Source organism: Stegodyphus dumicola, chromosome 6 (genome assembly GCF_044657685.1).
Source record: "Stegodyphus dumicola isolate Sdum_Otavi_A_Nest chromosome 6, ASM4465768v1".
In the NCBI taxonomy this organism is placed as follows: Eukaryota; Metazoa; Arthropoda; class Arachnida; order Araneae; family Eresidae; genus Stegodyphus; species Stegodyphus dumicola.
The window spans coordinates 219,309,922-219,327,908 of NC_140773.1; the positions used below are offsets into that span (position 1 = coordinate 219,309,922).

Consider the following 17,987-nt stretch of genomic DNA (forward strand, 5'->3'; position numbering starts at 1 on the left):
TTTTTGAGTTATGTGAGATACAAAGAAAAAATACCTTTTGAATCCATTTCAAATCCATTCTACATTACGCTTTGGGGAAAAAAGAGTCCTTTATATTGTACGTAGATACAAACGTCAAGCAAAAACATTGTTCAGATGGATTCGAGAGCGGTCAAAATGGATATTTTCCTTGAAATATGATACCCAAAATATTTCGCGATTACAATACTTCCGTTATTTATTACCTATTCGCATGCATCATAAACAACAAGTCTGCACCTGAGAAGACCAAGACTAGAACAAGATGTGATTCCGTACGTCAAATGCGCATAGCCTAGGACCCGGGTTCGAATCCCGGAGAAGGCATGGATGGAAAAATTATCTGTCCCTTCATAGGAGGCAGAGGTGGCCCACCTATTAGATGCCACCATAATAAATAGACCACCACATCTGGCCTTAGGAGTGGCCAATGCTGGCATAGACAAGCGCGCCATTGGAGGGCAAGAAACGCATATCCCAAATAATGGATATTCTGGCATCAAGGGGTCTAGAACTCTGCAACACAGAGTGATCCCACCCAAATCATAATGCAAACAGCAGCACTTCGGCACTAGAATGGTACCGCGGGCCCCAGGAAGGCGTTGCAACTCTGGATACCTAGTGCAAGGGTCCTATAGCTACTTACTCGGGGTAAACAATAGGTGGCCCCTGCACTTATACGTAACCTAACCTAACCTACTTCCGTTACCTTCATACACGGAAGTTAAAAAACAATAAGAAAATGCATCTATCAAAGAGGATAATTGTTTGATTTTGATCATAGTGTTGAAGTTACAACCATCATTAGAAAAATCCTTTCAGAATTTTTTGGTTATCATATCACATTGTTATGTTACTATCTGTATAGTAGTATCGTCCACTCCCTTTGGCAACTATTTTCCCTGTTGCACCCATTTAAGGATAAAACGAAATATCCGTACTGTAACTTATTATCCTGCGTTTTTATTGACGTATAACATTTTTTGGGAAAACATACTAATAAATTAAGACGTAAATGAAAATTGGTTTTTCGGCAGAAATGCGCTGTTTAACGCAACACTATTAGTTACAGCATGCTCGGATTTACACCATTGGAAATAAGCCCATAGCTGAAACTAAGGGCTAAAGTACTGAAGTTGGAAAATTGCCAAAGAACAAAAACCAAAAGAAACAGCGTTGAAATGAGAGTGATAACAGTTGGCTAATTCGCAAATTTAATAAATACGAGTAACACAATTAGGAGCACTGGAATGTCAAAGGGAACATACAATTTACCGTCCTTAATTACGTCTCTATGAATAATGTTAATTAATTCGACATCTATGTATACATAACCAACTTCCAGCTATGCGTATGAAAAGTGTATTAAAGTTACTTCTCTATTTGATGTTTAGAAATGACTTCAGAAAAGGTTATCCAAAATATTTGCGTTTTTACATTCGTCACTTTAGGTTAAGCTACTTGTGCCATACATTTGCAAATCTTCTCGTTGCGTGAAACATTACCTTCAGTGTCACTTCAAAAACAGTCATTTCTCAAAGTACTTTTATTGGCTAAAATACAAAATCCTTAATCTATCTCCAGAATTAATGAATTCGTAATTACTTTTTAAAATGAGCGATGCAAAATCAATAAACGTATTTCTTAATCATTAAAATTGTATTTTATTAATCATTAAATCTCCATTCGAATATGGGCATCTGGAAGCAAAAATTTAAACTCTGGAATGAATTTGTTTTATTATCTGCTTCGTATTTTGAGAACTTTAACTAATTTTTGATTAATAAACTCAACTATTTCAAAGCGAGCAATGGCAACACTGTATGGGAAAAACTAATTTTTATCTCCAGCGCGCGAGACTGTGTATTGGAAATTCTAAAGATATCTCTTTTTTAATAATTTTGTGATATTGATGCTGAATTGAATTTTATGTTTTTTAACGTAATAATATTTAATACATAAAAGTAACACACAAAATATTTAAAAACGCCCCTTTGGACGTAATATAAAATCCGAAAGCTTTCAAATTGTTTTTATCTTTTAATAATATTGTTGCGGATTACCGATCTCTTAAAGATACACAGAACGAAATGATATGCATTCCGCAAGAGAAGAAGAGAAAGCATGACCTAGTTTGTTTACATTAGCTATACATAGTCGTGTGATCTCAGAGGTCATCTACAGTACATTAGCTATACATAAGTCACGTGGTCTCTGAGGTCATCGAAATATATCTCATTAACAATTTATTATAAAAACTAATTATAAATAACCCAGAAAATAACTCCAAACAGCTTAAGCAGAACGTGGATATCGTGGAACAATTCCTTCTTAAAGGCGCGAGAAATATCGTCGGTTGCTAAAATCACTTGCAGAGTAAACTCACAATCAGCTAAATTGCAAAGTTTAATAACAACTGAAACAGCGACAACAAAATTCATCTGATACTTTGTTTCATCTGATACGCTAGTTTCAGCGCATTATTTTATGCACTATTACTAGCTTAGTAAAGTCCTAGCACGGAATCCTAAACAAAAATCCAAAGTTGGAGAAATGAAGGAAGAAAAATGGAGCCCAGGCCTCATTCATAAAATACAGTCTTGCGAGTAAGAAGCACTTTTGTTCTTCAGAGAGAACTGATGATCTGCAAATGACTAAGATTAAAAGCGGCGGAAATGGAATGTATGCATCATATTCCCGACCTGGGAGAGAGGTGGAAAAGTTCTTCGACCGATTAGGATTGCGAACCATTGTCAGCTGATGAATGCGCCCAATTACGGATGTAGGAGCTAGGAGAAACTCGTTTCTCATCTAAAATAATGAAACTGGAGTAAATTAGTTCGAATAAAGTGGGACTTTTAGTGATAATTAAGGAGAGAGGCATTTCTGAGCAACTCGGAGATTCTCAAACGGCGCCCAATGTGTTCGCTATCAAATCTAGTGCTGCGCTTTACATTTAACACGGCTTTAAGATATCGAAAGTACCTTGCACAGGTGTCGCCTTTGCTTCAATCTTTACCTGTCCAAGAGGCTCTACCGATGCGCAAATCCCGGGGAAAGCATGTAAATGTATTGTGTCTATGCTGCATGATGGCACTCACAACATTAGCCTGCCAAAGTCCCGTCAGCTGGTTAGAGGAGACCCTTGGACCATAAACTCGATGTGCTCTTTATCAAAATTGGGTAGAGGTGCAGGGTTAGTATAGTAAGACTATACCTGTTTGACCGATGGTGACATTTTGGTGTTCCGTCCATTAGTACTGTCGTACTTGAACAAAAGACTGCATCCCGACATCACTGCGATCGTTGACGTTAGTCGCTTTACGACAAAAGCAATCTTCGTAAAGGATGGCGTGACTGCAAGCCGCTTTCTGTCAGTCATCAAGAAAATGTTCTTATAAGAATCTACAAACAAGAAAATGTTCCTGTTGATATATTGTATTTCCTTGCACATTCTGCAAAATGTCGAGCCTCGTGTTTTGTGGAATCACCACAGCAGGTCTTGGAATGCGTCGGTTCAAGCGCCTTAACATCCGTCTAGATACAAAACCTTTCGTGAAAACATTTGATTGCCTAACATAACGTCGGGGTCGTCTACCAAGAGTATCTTCACAAATTGGTTCCTCACGGCGACAAAGAGTATCATATGCTGATTCATCTAACCGTAGAACGTAAACCATTTTTATTCTTCTGGTCTGAAAACCACTGAAGTTTTGTTTTAATTTTTAAAATTTGTGTATTATTGTGTTATTATTATTTTCTATTTATTATTATTATTATTTTTACTTTTTTTTTGTCACTGAATCGTATTTTCGCCTTTGACGTTAATTACAAAATAAGCACATATGCATTGTTATATAGACAGAAAATGGAAGCTGATAAAGCAAAGGGAAAATATAGAACGCCTTGAGGTTGTAAGAACAACATGAGATATGAAACGTCCATCATCAAGGTGAGTTTTTGGCGGGAAATTGTTGTTGGACATTATAATAGAGGCAGTAACAAAATGGAAAATGCGGCGATAGAAAATAAATGACGCAGAGAAAATAGCTAATGAATTGAATAACTACAAATTCTATATGCAACGTATACAGTGAAATAGCTAGTAAGTACTATTATAATGAATTCTCCGTAAATGTTTATAATGATGCCGCATCATAGTTGGATTATAGGTGACAAGAACAGCAATAATCCGTTCCGTTCCGTTTGCTGTTGTCGCCGCGTCCAGCTTGCAAATGTGCAATATCGGCATATTCAGTTTTGACCTTTGGAAAAATAAGTTGAGTACAGTGGTGGGAATGAAATGTAGAGCATGTTGAATGTCAAGTTATATATAAAGTTGTGCATTTCATACAAACAAGGTAGATTAGTCAAGAATACAAGCAATTATTTTGGAAAAACACAAAGTTTTCATATACTTTTCATAAACATAAACGCCGCCCAACCAGTGTAGTGTTAGGCGTCGCTGACTGCCGTGCCGAAGGGATGGGTTCGAATCCCGGAGAACGCAAGGATGTTTGTAAATGTATAGTGTCCGTTTGGCATGCGGGTATTCTAAATGTGCGGTGTGCTGAAAGGCCTCTCGAGAGGTTTGTTGTATGGGAAGAGCGGTGGGAGATCCTAAGACCCGTCCCTTCGGGTGCTCTCCATCAAAATTGGGGGCGGAGCTGATCTAAATTGTACTGTCACCTGTGAGGTGCTCAAGGCCGTTGCCAGCGACAGGCGTATCTCGCGCTCCTTGCCACGAGGAATTTCGTGAGCTATCGCTGACTATAAGTCAGACAAGTGAGCATTAGTCAACAACAACAACAAATAAACATAAACCTGTACATGTAAAAGCTGCATGGAAAAGAATGAACTGAATTAAATTTACATAAAAAATCCTTTGACACGCAGATCCAGTTTAAATTGGCGTCCAATAAGTTGGTTTTTGGTCGAGATAAATTCCTAGGTATTTTATATTACTAACCAGTGGAAGAATTTCATATTTATGTGATGATGTATTATCATAAAACAAAAATCGCACCTACTGGTTCCAACTCCTGATTCATAGAAGAAAAGATAAATGGGATGAGTTTATACAGATGAATCTAGTATGTTTTAGAAGAGGAATCACAACTTTTGTTCCATTGTAGTCATATTCTCATGAACAGCTGAATGATAACAGCTCACCACCTCTGTGTGATCTCTTTAGATCAATCCAGGTCTGATCGCCTACGCACGATCAGTAAATATCTTCTTGTAGCTCCTTCGTGAGCGTTCCGTTTCTAGAAGTGTAAATGCAGGTTGCGCCATCTGGTCCAAAGTTGCTGTACGATTACACAGTAAAAAAATATTCAATCGGCTATGACTCAACTATGTATTTATGTACCAGCTATATCATGCCCTATGTCATGTATGGAAAGCGTATGGTTGTAACTGTCCGTCCCTTCATAGAAGGCAAAGGTGGCCCACCTATTAGGTGCCTCCATAATAAAGTGATCGCCGCTTTTGGCCTAAGTATGGCCAATAGATGACTTCTGCTCGCCATTGGGAAAAAAAAATATTTTAATTAATTCTTTCTAACACCTGTTAATCCCCTCGAAATATTTTAAGTTATTAAGTAAAAAGTGACTGATAATTTCCCATATTAGTTTAATTAATTCCAATTAATTTAGCGTTATTTTAATTCCCAACTCCTAATTGCAAACAATCCACCTCCAAACAAGACATTTCCAGCAAAAAAAACTTTTGCTATCGGATTTATTTTCACTTAAACCATTCTGTACATTCTGCAAAATTTTAAAGGCAACGATGTGCCCTGTGCATTACATGTAAGTCACTCGATAGAGGAAATTTCTGATTAACGCAAATATCTTTAACTGTGAGGGTCGAAGTTACAAAGGTTTCTCTCATGACAAAAAGAATTCAGTTGCGTTATCTGCCAGACTGATAATCCTTCATTGAGTATCTGCTCTCAACGCGATAAACATACGACAAGGTTTTTATATGTAGATCCGTTAATATCCTCAAGGTTGACTCTCGTAAAAATATTTATGTTTGATGGCGAAAAATTACGCATATTATGCCACCCAAATCGCCATTTGCGAAAGTTAGTGCAAATAATTGCAAGTTATTGATTCAGCTATTCTCGTATATCTAGCGACCTATGGTGTGGTTTTCCTGATTAATCTATGCTATATTTTATGGTGAATTTTTTCATCCCTGAAGAAAAAGAATTCGTGTCAGGTTTTTCTCAAAATGTAATATAGTCAATAACAATGTAATGTTGAATTTTATCAGGGCAAAAAATTATTTTAAATGATAACGCGGTTGTGAATAAGGTCATCGAAAGTGCTCAGAAGTTCCCAAACCTGTGCCCGCGTGAATCACTGCCCGCCGATCGTTTAACGTGTGGCCCGCCGCTGTGCGATCACAATAAAAATGCTTTAGTTTTTAACAAAGTTCTATGTGAAAGTTTTCTCATTTTTAATGAAATAGAAATTGCGTTCAACACAGATACCAGTACAAAGCGAAATGCGACCGATCTCTTTTTTTATGCTCATGCATCCAACTATAAATTCACCTTGTAAACAAAAATGGCACCCGCCATGCAATAGATATCCTAAAATATGTTCTTAGGGACAAAACGGTTGGGGGATCCCTGTGATATCTTATATGGAGTTATTTATATTATATCTCTCGTGTGGTTTGCCATTACTAATTACTCAACTTAGAGACAGATTTATATTACTTTTATATTTACTGTATCTGTCGCAATCGAAGGGATTTCACGTGCCAAAAAATTTTCACTTTTTTATTTATTTATTTTTTAATAACAGTAAAGGTACTCAACATGTCTTAAAAACCACAAGCTTTTTCAAACAACAAGCTTCAAAAACAACATATATATTAAAAAATGTTGATTAAGTGCAATTTTAAACTTTAAAAACAGGAGGTGCTAAAGTGTTAAAATTTCAGACATTCCAAAGCTGCAGAAATCACAATTCACAAGCAAAATTAATTTCCATTTATGCAATTTTAACCAAGATAATAAAAAGTAAAATTAATAAAAAAAAAACCTGAAAGTTTTCAGGTTATAAATTACGCCCAAAGGAGCGTTTTTTTTTTTTTTTTTTTTTTTTTTTTTTTTAACATTTTGTGTGTTACCTTTATTTATTAAAGAACTTGTTCTTCGCACTTAAACCATAAAATTCAGTTCAAGAGCAATATCGCAAAATAATTTTAAAATGAGGATGATTTTAGAATTTCCAATACACAGTCTCGCGCTGGAGATAAAAATGTTTTTTTTCTGTACAATGTTACCATTGCTCACTTTGAATCCTTGAGTTTTTTAATCAAAAATTCGTTAAAGTTTTACAAAATATGAAATCGATAATAAAAAACAAATTCCAAATTTCGGCTTCCAGATGCCCATATTCTCAGGAGGATTACGCTATTCAAAATTTGATGGCTCTAGGTAACGTTCTTTACTAATTTTTTTCTCTAGATAGCGTTCTTTTATCACAATGCTAGAAACAAGATACATTTATGCAGATTCTTGATTATTTAATTTATTTAAATATAATACAAGGAGATAATATTTGGTGGCAACAATTTGAAAAATCAAACAACGCTTGTAGTGAATCAACGCAAAATGCCAAAACGAAATTAATAGTCCTTCTGAGCAATTGCCCCTTTGGACTAAAACTGTTTTTAATATAAAAACAATATAAATTTTTAATATAAAACGTATATATTATCAATAAAATTATTTTGAATAATAATTCTCCTTATCAAATGAAAAATAATTCTATAACTTAATTTCTGAAGCTCTTCTGAGAAAAATTAGAAATAAAAGCATTTTAAAACACCCTGATATAAATATTCTGCATTTTCCGCATTCGAAAATTGAGACAATAGGCGTGAGATTCAAGGTAAACTTCAGATGCGGTTATATTAAAACACGACATCGTTCTTCACAGTTGCCAAAAATAAAGCAAGAAAGTAAAAAACAAAAATTCTCCAGATATTGGCACGAGCGCAGAAGTGAAAAAAATTAGTAAATAAAACCGCAAATAAAAGCAACTCGTGTGTGTCTCTCAAACCGCATTGATAGGAAAATGAAAACTGGCAGAATGCTTTTCTCTAAACCGGAAAAACGTCACCGGAAGTTAGAAACGAGGAGGGTATCGCCAGCCGTTCGTAATCGTCCCCTCATTCTTTTATTATGTTTACGTACGGTACTTTCGCAGCTGTTTCGATTGCTAATGTTATTTCATGCAGCTGGTTTATAGACTAAAACACTGAATTTACGTAAAACGATTCTTTTCATTGTTTGAACTGCGTGCAGGACCCTCGGAATACACATTCTGAGAGGTAAGTGCGTTTAATTAAACTTAATATAATGTTTAGAACGCTGATCGATATAGTTACTTTAAGCTCATTTAAATTTTAAATTAGTCGGTTTTGTGTGCAAACATTCCGACATTTTTTTTAACGTTTATAAATTATGTATGAATGAAATAGTTAAATCTCGTGCTTCGGATAGATATAAATAGAAAAATCGCTAAATACTTGTGAATGTGGTATTAAAATCTTCATTTCATTTTTATATCAGGAAACAAAATACGTTTTCAAATTCCGTAAGGTTGTTGCCGAAATGAATAAGAAATGAAATTCCCTGGCGAATTCGAAAATCCTTCTTAAATGATTAGTCACAGAATTGTATTTTTAACCGTTCGATAGCACTTTCGTTTCTTCCCAGAAAAATGAAATCTTTATTTAAAGAATAACGGAGCTTTCATTGCAACCTTCTTTACAAATGAGGAATAATAAATGCACTTTGAGAAGTTGCCTTCTACTCTGAACACTGAAAATAAGACTGATATATATATAATTTTTACAATTCCATTTGAGGGCTTAAGGCAATGAAATCATCGGCCTACATGTTATCTAAATAAGAAATAATTATATCCTGGAAATGTGATTTTCTAATGAAAATATTAAAATAATAATAATAAATATTTATATAAAAAAGAGGAAAAATTGAAAGGTTTCATATTAAACGATTTCCCAGAAGTGTTTCTTAAGGTTTTTTCACGCTCTGTCTGAACCTCCAGTCTGCCTTTGCACACACTCCTGCTACCCCCCTTTTTTGTGTTTTAGTTTTATTATTAAGCATTGTTTTCTTTGCACTTATGCCGCATACAGTTCAACAACAACAACAACCGAAAAAAAAAAAAAAAAAACAATTAAAAGCAGTGTTAGGTGTTCGCATACAATTTCCTATTTTTTTTTTTTTTTCAGTCTTTTCTCAGTTCATAATATCAGTATTCAGTTTTCTCAGTAAGATGTCTAGCAAAATCTTTTTTTCTCTTTTTATTATTCACTTTTTATGTGTTTACTTTATTATTAAATATCACGTTCTTCGCGCTTGCACCACATACAATTCAACTCTGCAGCAAAATCACAAAATAACAACAGCATATCTTTAGAATTCCTGATAGAGAGTTAGAAGTTGACATGCATATTTATATACTGGCCATATTATTTCTTTAAAAACCAGCCTTTCACGCAGCAGTCGCCAAAATAGTTGTCACAAAAAAAGAAAATATATATAATGATTTTAATGAGTCCAGCTAGAGTAATTTTATAAAAGTGTTGATTATTTCTAATTAGATTAAAAAAATCACAAAAAAATAAAATATATATAATGATTTTAATGAGTTCAGCTAGAGTAATTTTATAAAAGTATTGATTATTTCTAATAAAAAAAATCACAAAAAAAAAGAAAATGTATATAATGATTTTAATGAGTTCAGCTAGAGTAATTTCATAAAAGTATTGATTATTTCTAATTAGATTAAAAAAACTCACAAAAATAGAAAATATGTATAATGATTTGGCTCTATTCTTATATGCGCCCTAAGATCACCAAATGTGGCGATGTGTGTTCTGCGCTGGTTTTTGGCGCGATTGCGTGTTGTATGGCAACTCTTTTGAAGTTGAATAACTCTTTTGCTGGAGTGTTTTAATTGCTCGTTGGTTCGTGTCGTGCGTGTTTTGAAGTGGACCTATGTTGCAATGACAGACGTGGTTGCAAGAGGATCTGGGAGATTATTTTTAGCGGCTGTGCATTATAGAAGTAAGGAAACGCTGATGCAGTGTATTAAAGAGTGGATTGAGCCTTGTACAACTATTTTTTTGGATGGCTGGAAATCTTACAAGGATTTAGGAAAAGAAGGTTTTTGAGCATTCATTTGTGAACCACAGTATGAATTTTCTGGATAGTGTGTCTGGCTGTCATATAAATACGATAGTGGTTATGTGGCGGCATGATGTTAAGCATGAAATTGGTATTTCTGCTGTTCGAAAAAGCATTCATTCAAGGTAAGTGCATTTTATTTTATTCTTGCTCTTATTTTGTAGAATGTTATGTTCATTGTTTTCTTAGTATGAATTTCTGTCATTATTGTTGTTTTTCTGAATTGTTTGAAATTTATTTTAGTTTATTTTGTTGATTAGTGCGTCGTGCCTAGATTGTGCAATTCGTAGATGTTTTTTAAAGTTGAAACAGAATGCTATGTACATGGTAGTCTTTGAAATTTATTGTTGTTATGTTAATTTATTAAAGCGAGATGTGCGTAGTTCGTAGATTCTTTCGCTGCCTACATTGTGCAATTCGTAGATGTTTTTTAAAGTAGAAAAAGTACGCTGTGTACATGGTATTCTTTGAAATTTATTGTTATGTTAATTTATTAAAGCGAGGGGTGCGTAGTTCGTAGATTCTTTCGCTGCTTAGATTGTGCAATTCGTAGATGTTTTAAGTTAAAACATATCGCTGTGTACATGGATTCTTGTCAAATATTTTTGGTTAGAAACTTTACGTTTTTGCTATCTAAATTATTTGTTTTTGTTTTGGATTTTTAGCTTAAATTGTGTGTTCAAAACGTGGTTTTTGCATGTGCGAAAACCGTGTTTTTGGAGACATTTTAGGCTTAAAGTTCGAAATGTAAACACAAATTTTAGATAGTAATATGGCACCGTGGTGTTTCTCGCCAGAAATATTTGGCGACTTGAGGGCGCATATAAAAGTAGTTCCAATTAATGAGTCGGTGCATATAAGAGTAGTCCAATTAATTAGTTTTAATGAGCTCGAGTAATTTCATAAACATATTGATTACTTCTAATTAGATATTTTAGAGAATTTAATTGCATGTTTATATAAATCAATCCTATAAAAAAGTAGAAAAAAAAGATTGTTCTTAAGAACGAACTGTGTTTACTGCTTTTAAAACGCTTAGTTTATTACTCAACAACCGTCAGGATTAAATGTGAAAACATCTTAGGCTTAATTGAATGGCAACACGCTGGAACATTAATTTAGTTTTTGAATTAAAACTGAAAGAAAAATATCTGACATTTTCCCGAATGGCACGGTCTGATGTGGAGATAAAAATGTTTTATTTCGAGCAATGTTGCCACTGCTTTCTTTCAAGTCGTTGAGTTCGTTAATCAAAAATTTATTAAAGTATACAGCATATTATATGCTGTCGTCCACGGAAGTGTGTGTCGATGACGGAAATAATTTCTTTGCAAGAAAAAGTTGAGGAACACCTGCTTTAGAGTAAAAGATGTAACCCCCGTGCTTATGAGTAGGAGAAATAATAGACGCATAGAATCGAATAAGAATAAAACATTCTAAGTAAATAGTTCATTTATTTTCTTACAAATGGAAGCTATTTCAAAGCACTCTCTCTCAAGTGCATTATTACATCATAAAACTCCATGAAGACTATTGCGAAATTTCTTATTGAAGTACACGATTTTACGCCATTCAGAAAGTTTCTACACAAAATCATACTACTTTATATCCATCGTCATGCTGAAACATCTTACCGATAAGAATCAGCATTTTCTGAACAGAAAATGGTAAAAATCTAAAGACACAAGTTGATTCAACTTGAAAATGATTCGCGTATTAAGATTACATCGAATCATTTGCAAGTATTAAGATTACATTCGCGTATTAAGATAAAATTTCATAGGGTATGTCACGCCCAGTTTTCACGTTATTAGATTAGGGCAAATATAATATCAGTTTTAACAGTAGTATTCACAACAAATCTAAATCTCGGCATCGCTAAATATGGATGTCCAGCCAAGTGTATCGCCAAATGAAAGTGAAACATGTTTAAAGTAAAGCAAACCGAAATATGTTACTAATCATTGCTTACCTTTTGGAAGGGGGCATCAGAAATAAATTTATATTATCAGAAATAACTTTCTTAAGGCTCAGAAAAATCACAAAGGAGAGTTGTGTCACCATAAATTGTTGTTTAATTTTCCTTCTTTCGTCTGCCTCTCTTGAACATTTTAGTGACTAATTTTTCTTCTAAGTGTTTATAGCGATAGTTGATTTGTATGTTTTTTTCAGAATTGCCGAGAATTCACGTTTTGAAAGCTTTTTCTTGCGAGAAATGATCTTTCTGTGCATCGTGATTTTGGGACTGGATCATTTTGGCTTTTCTAACTACCATTTGGATGAGTTTGGGCCAGAATGTGCATTAATTTTTTCTCGCTCTCGCAAGCAATCATTTAGAGCACATTTGTCAAGAAAGGTGGTTTGACGCTATTCTTCTACAACAGGGTTTCTTAACTTTTCGGTGGTTTTCTCCATGTGTAACGTGAATACGAGCCAGTTTCTAGAAAGCCCTCCACGAAGGCATCCCTCCCCTTAAGCAGATAGCCCTATTGTGCTTTGCCATAATTAAAATACAAATACACACTTAAACGTTTTGGTGTGGGGACCCTATAATATTTAGGAAACTTTTATGGGACCCCATAAGCATTGTGCAAATCCGACACACGCGTGAGTAAAACTATCAGTTTCTTCATTTGGTACTGTAATATATTATTGCAGTTTTAGGTTTTGATTTTTAAAGTAAAATAAACGTTTCTGTTATAAAGAAAAAGCGTCGAAACGTGTTTGTTTTTTCTTTGTCTGTATTCTAAACGTAGGGACTTTAGGTAAATATGAATTTCCTACTGGATAAAAATAAGGTTATAAACTTGAGTTTTTAAAAGTAAATTGCCGCTTTCTATATAAAAACTCAGCTATTATACACACACAGCCTGTTAGAAAGCCTGAAACTTTATTCACTTTCAAATACATTATGTAAAACTATTTAGTAATTGTAAAATTATTATGATAAGTCAAAGAAATATCAAAATTGCTAAAATTTTTAGCGACCCCCTACTGCAGGTCCCCCGACTCCAATTGGCGTCGCGACCTACAGTTTAAGAAACTCTGCTCTAGAAGAAACTACAGTGTTAAAAAGCCACCCAAGCGGGATAGTGGCTTTATGCCGTGTGGAAGGGCCCGGGTTCGAATCCCGGAGAAGGTATGGATGTTTGTAAATCTGCAGTGTCTCTGAGGCATGGGGGCATTTCAGATATGCGGCAAGCCGAAAGTTCTCTCGAGCGGGTCGTAGTGGAAGAGGAGGTGAGACACTCTCCGACTATCTGAGGTTATGGGAATGTTATGTATTTATGTATGTATATATGTATTTATGCTGAGTGGTCACATGGACTCCAATTCAGAGTAGTGATAGGCAATTTCTTTTCACTTATGCCATTGCACACTTATCTCCGCCTAAGGCATATCAGCTGCTGGAGTTTCTTCCGGACTCATTCATCGGTTCGCTAGTTACGAACTCTATGTGTATTCGAATTTTGCTCTCCAACTGTTCGACGTTCAAAGACTCGAAAATCGTACATCTCCTATGCCGGGATAGCATCGTAACGCGGGGACCCTTTTTGCGATAAACTCATCGAGTTTGCCCGAGCCGAGGTACAAAACTGAGCAAAAGTCGATCTGTCACTTGTATGGTGCTTAAGGCTCTTGCCACGAATGCTACGATGCACTTGATTTCTTGCCACGATGAATGTCGTGGCCTTATGCTGACCAATGTCACACAAGTGAGATTCTTGCAGTTGTCAACACCTTCTTGCCACGATGCACTCTGCTTTCTTGCCACGATGAATGTCGTCGACTTATGCTGACAAGTGAGATTGGTAACTAGTGACAACAAGACAAGTGAGATTTTTGTTGTTGTCAACACTCTTGCCCTGATGCACTTGATTTCTTGCCACGATGGATATCGTGGGCTTATGCTGACCAGTGTCAGACAAGTGAGAGTGGTAACAACAACTCAGTGTAAGAAAATAAAAAGATGAATGTGATATAGAAGGGGTAACGATGCCTTAACTACAATACCATTTTAAAGGTTTAATACTTTCAATAACAGTATCATCATTTTCCTGTTGATTGCCTGGTTATGCATCCATCTATGATTCCTTTCGGCTTACATTGTTCTGTATGTCATTATACTGCTCAGTGTCACAAGAAATCGTAAATATATATCAGATCTTAATTAACTTCTAACTTCCATCTTCATTCACGCCTTTTAAGTAATCGTAATATGAGTTAATTGCATTTAACAATGTCTTCGGCACTCTAAAATCTTGAATTCGTTGCTTATATTGATATAGAAAAATAGAAAACTGCAGAAGCTAGATTAATTTTCATGATTGAATTAGGTTCGTATACCTGTACCTCATGTTTTTTTAACGCGCTGTTTTATCTCTTTTCCTGATAAGCACCTTCAGCCTTTTTTTAATGCTGATACGTAATTCGAAATGACACATTATCGTTAACACCCAACCCTATGTGTATACCTAAGTAAATACATATATCAGAAACGTATAAATTTTTTCTTAAATTAGAACGATCCTAAAATAATTGATATAATATTTAATATTTTTAAATGTAATGACAAAAAGGCTGAATATCCTGCAATTTACAACCTTTTACATCCGTTTCTTTTTTCTTTTTTTCTTTCTTTTTTTTTTTTTTTCCCAAGAAAACAGTTTATTTTCAAAATATTTGCTTGCAAATTTAGTTAATGGACAGAACACCCATTTTCTTGTTTTCAACTTTTTCATATTTGGAAAATCATCAGCACATTTTTGTGCATCAAATCAATGCATTTTAATTTCATTCCATGTAAACAAAATTCATTTAAAATTCTTCTTAGTTACTGCATTTGTGAATAAAAAGAATACATATATTATAATTTTAGATGTATAACTTTTCATTAACGATTCGTTTATCGAATGTAAATATTCTTCAACCCAGAATTTGTTTGTACATCCATAAATATATTTCTGTATAAATCATTTCTTCTTGAATGAGAGGAAAACATTTAAAGGTTTAAAGAAGAGAAAAACTACTTAATACCGAGGTTATTCGCATATTTTTTAGACGATTTTGCTTCTGTTACTTGACGGTTTTGTTTTCATGCAAAATGAAAACAAAACTGTCAAGTAAGTAAAAGAAAGAGCAATGCATGGAAGGCTATGTTTCTGCTCTTTCCAAAGAAAATTACTCGTATTCAGTTATTAAACACGCTGCGAAAGCCATGGTTTTTCGATATCTAAAACTACGATAGGTAATGTTGTCAACAAGAAAGGAAAAGAAAACATCAAAGTATGGCTTCGAGAGGAAAAATTGTCCCAAATACATATTTAAAGAAAAAAACGGAATGTTTCGAATGTTTCAAAATTAAGATCTTTAATGTTAAAAGAAAATCCGCCAAAAAGGAAGTTACAAAATCATTAAAATTCTCAGTTTCGACTGTAAATAAAGTGATTAATGCTGATTTGAATTTGAAAAGGCAAAAAATTTAATGTGAAGCTTCTTTCGTCCCGACATAAATCGAACGCAGAATTAATTCTTTAAGAGAAATATTTATCCGGACAAACATGTGAAAATATTGTCACAATAGATAAATCTTGGGTTTCTAAATAACTGCAATGAAACGAGATCCATTTATTATTATCAAAGAGGAAAAAAAAATCTTAAAACATGGTTCAAAGAGCCTAAAAAACGCTTTGCAAAGAAATTTATGATTGTTGTTGCTTGTCCATATAACGCCAAATTGAAAATAAAGAGAGCGGAGAAAAATGTTAACATCGACTCCACGCATTATCAGGAATATATTTTATACCCAATTTCTATACAAGGAAAGCCTTCAGCTTAGCCTTATTGCCATCTGTCAGCAGAACTGCGTCAAGACAAGCGAGCAGGCATGCTTCAAAATTCATTGTTAATTTCCTGGAAAATGGAAGAAGAACCGGGTATCAAGGTCATACCCTTCCATTCATGTTCCTACTAAATCACCTGATGCTTCAACCCATGAATTTTTGCTCTTTTGGACTTTTAAAAACGTCGACCTACAACCTTCTTTGGACTTTGAAAAGCTGTTCAAGAGGAATGAGATAAATTACCTCTTGCTGTACTACAACAGGATTTATTTTTACTGTCTTGAAAATTACGACGTAGAAAGTTAGTGAATATTAAGGATTATCAAACAGAAAATTTAAAACACAAACGTCTTGGTAAAATATGTCTGTAAATACAATGAAAATTGTCTAAAGAATGTGCGAGCAGCCTCTCTGTATGCTAATATTTATTCTTGGAGTCACTTGGATTGGATCTGGCAAAAGAAGCGACGGCTGTTTTCCTATGAGAAAGATGCCTTCGTGAAGGACATTCCAAGGAAAATGGCCTCGTAGTCACATTGCACAGAGGGAAAACAAAGGTTAGTAGTCAAACATGATTAAGCTTTCCCAATGTTGAATCACTTACTTATAGAAGTGGACGAAACGAAGACATGGAAGAGTAGGGAAGAAGCTGTTTTTGATCAAATAGGAGCATGGACCTTATAAGAAATAGAATGGGGTTACCCGAATGGGCTTTCTTCCTCGTCTGACGCATTCCCGGCTGTCCACGTGACCACATTCGGAGTAGTAGGGAAGACTTGCAGAAACTTAACAATGGCTGGCTAACCAGCTCAAGAAAAAGCTGGTAGTAGCACCTCATTTCACAAATTAGAATTTTGGCATATTTTGAAACTTGAAAGTCATTAGATTATTTTGGAAGCCGGAGACATGAAAAATGAGCTATGCCCGCCCCGAGACTCGAACCACGGACCTCTCGAATACGCGTCGAGTGTGCTGACCACTACACCACGAAGTCATGCTAAGAAGGCGGGAGAAATACCTTATAAACTGAGATTGATTTTTAAAAAGTTAGCATGTTTATGAAGCATAATTAATATTAAACTATTAAGTGTAATTAAGGCATGCAGAAAGGAGGGGAAAAATGCCACCTTATATCTCAGCCGATCACTTGTAGCGATTTAAATTTAGATAAGCTAGTAGTGGAAGGCTACACAAATCAGTAAACGCGAAGTTGGCTCAAAGCTTTACCGGTGTGGATATTCAGCAATCGGCAATAATAATACAAGACCGAAGACTATAGATACAAGCGAACTAGTTTGTATTCTGGCGGAAAAACGGAAAGGAGAAATGACAGTAAAGATCCAAACCATAAAATAACTGGTTACTAAATGAACCTAACAAAGGATTTTATGGTTTTGTGCACAAAGGGATTTAAATATTTCCATTTTTTACCTTCAGGAAATGGGAAGTTCGAGAAAAAATTACCTTTCCGAAGATGCATTAACTGATCAAAAAAATTTAATTTCATAACATTTTGATTTTACCATTCCTTTACTACTTCATACAAGGTCGCAGAATAAAAGTTTATTAATTAATTAACTACCTTTAATTTTAAACAAAACACCTTTTTCAGAAATTTGTTTATCGAATTATGTATAAATATATTTATTACCTAGACAGGGCATTTCTCTTTATTTATTTATTCTTTTTTTTTTTTTTTTTTTTTTTCTTTCTTTCTTCAGAAAAATCGCAACAGTGGTGGAGTGAAACTGAATTATTGATAAATATTTTCTTGCTTCTGCACACCTTTGAATTACAATCGATTTTCGAGTTGTTTCATGTTACGAGTATGAATGTGCTACTGTACTTTTTAACGGAGCTAATAACTCCTTCGTTATGTT

At 34.6% G+C, this 17,987-nt stretch overlaps 1 protein-coding gene across 3 annotated transcripts in view; it reads left to right on the forward strand.

Annotated features, from left to right (window-relative positions):
- The window catches only part of LOC118201454 (uncharacterized), a 97,608-nt gene that overhangs the window by 13,379 nt on the left and 66,242 nt on the right, over nt 1-17,987 (forward strand). Inside the window, exon 1 of one of the 3 annotated variants that reach the window (XM_085819535.1) lies at nt 8,220-8,376. The exons of the other annotated variants lie outside the window; for them this stretch is intronic. The gene's annotated coding sequence lies outside the window, so the exon portion shown is untranslated. Of the gene's footprint in view, nt 1-8,219; nt 8,377-17,987 lie in introns of those variants that run through there. 3 annotated transcript variants of the gene reach the window in all.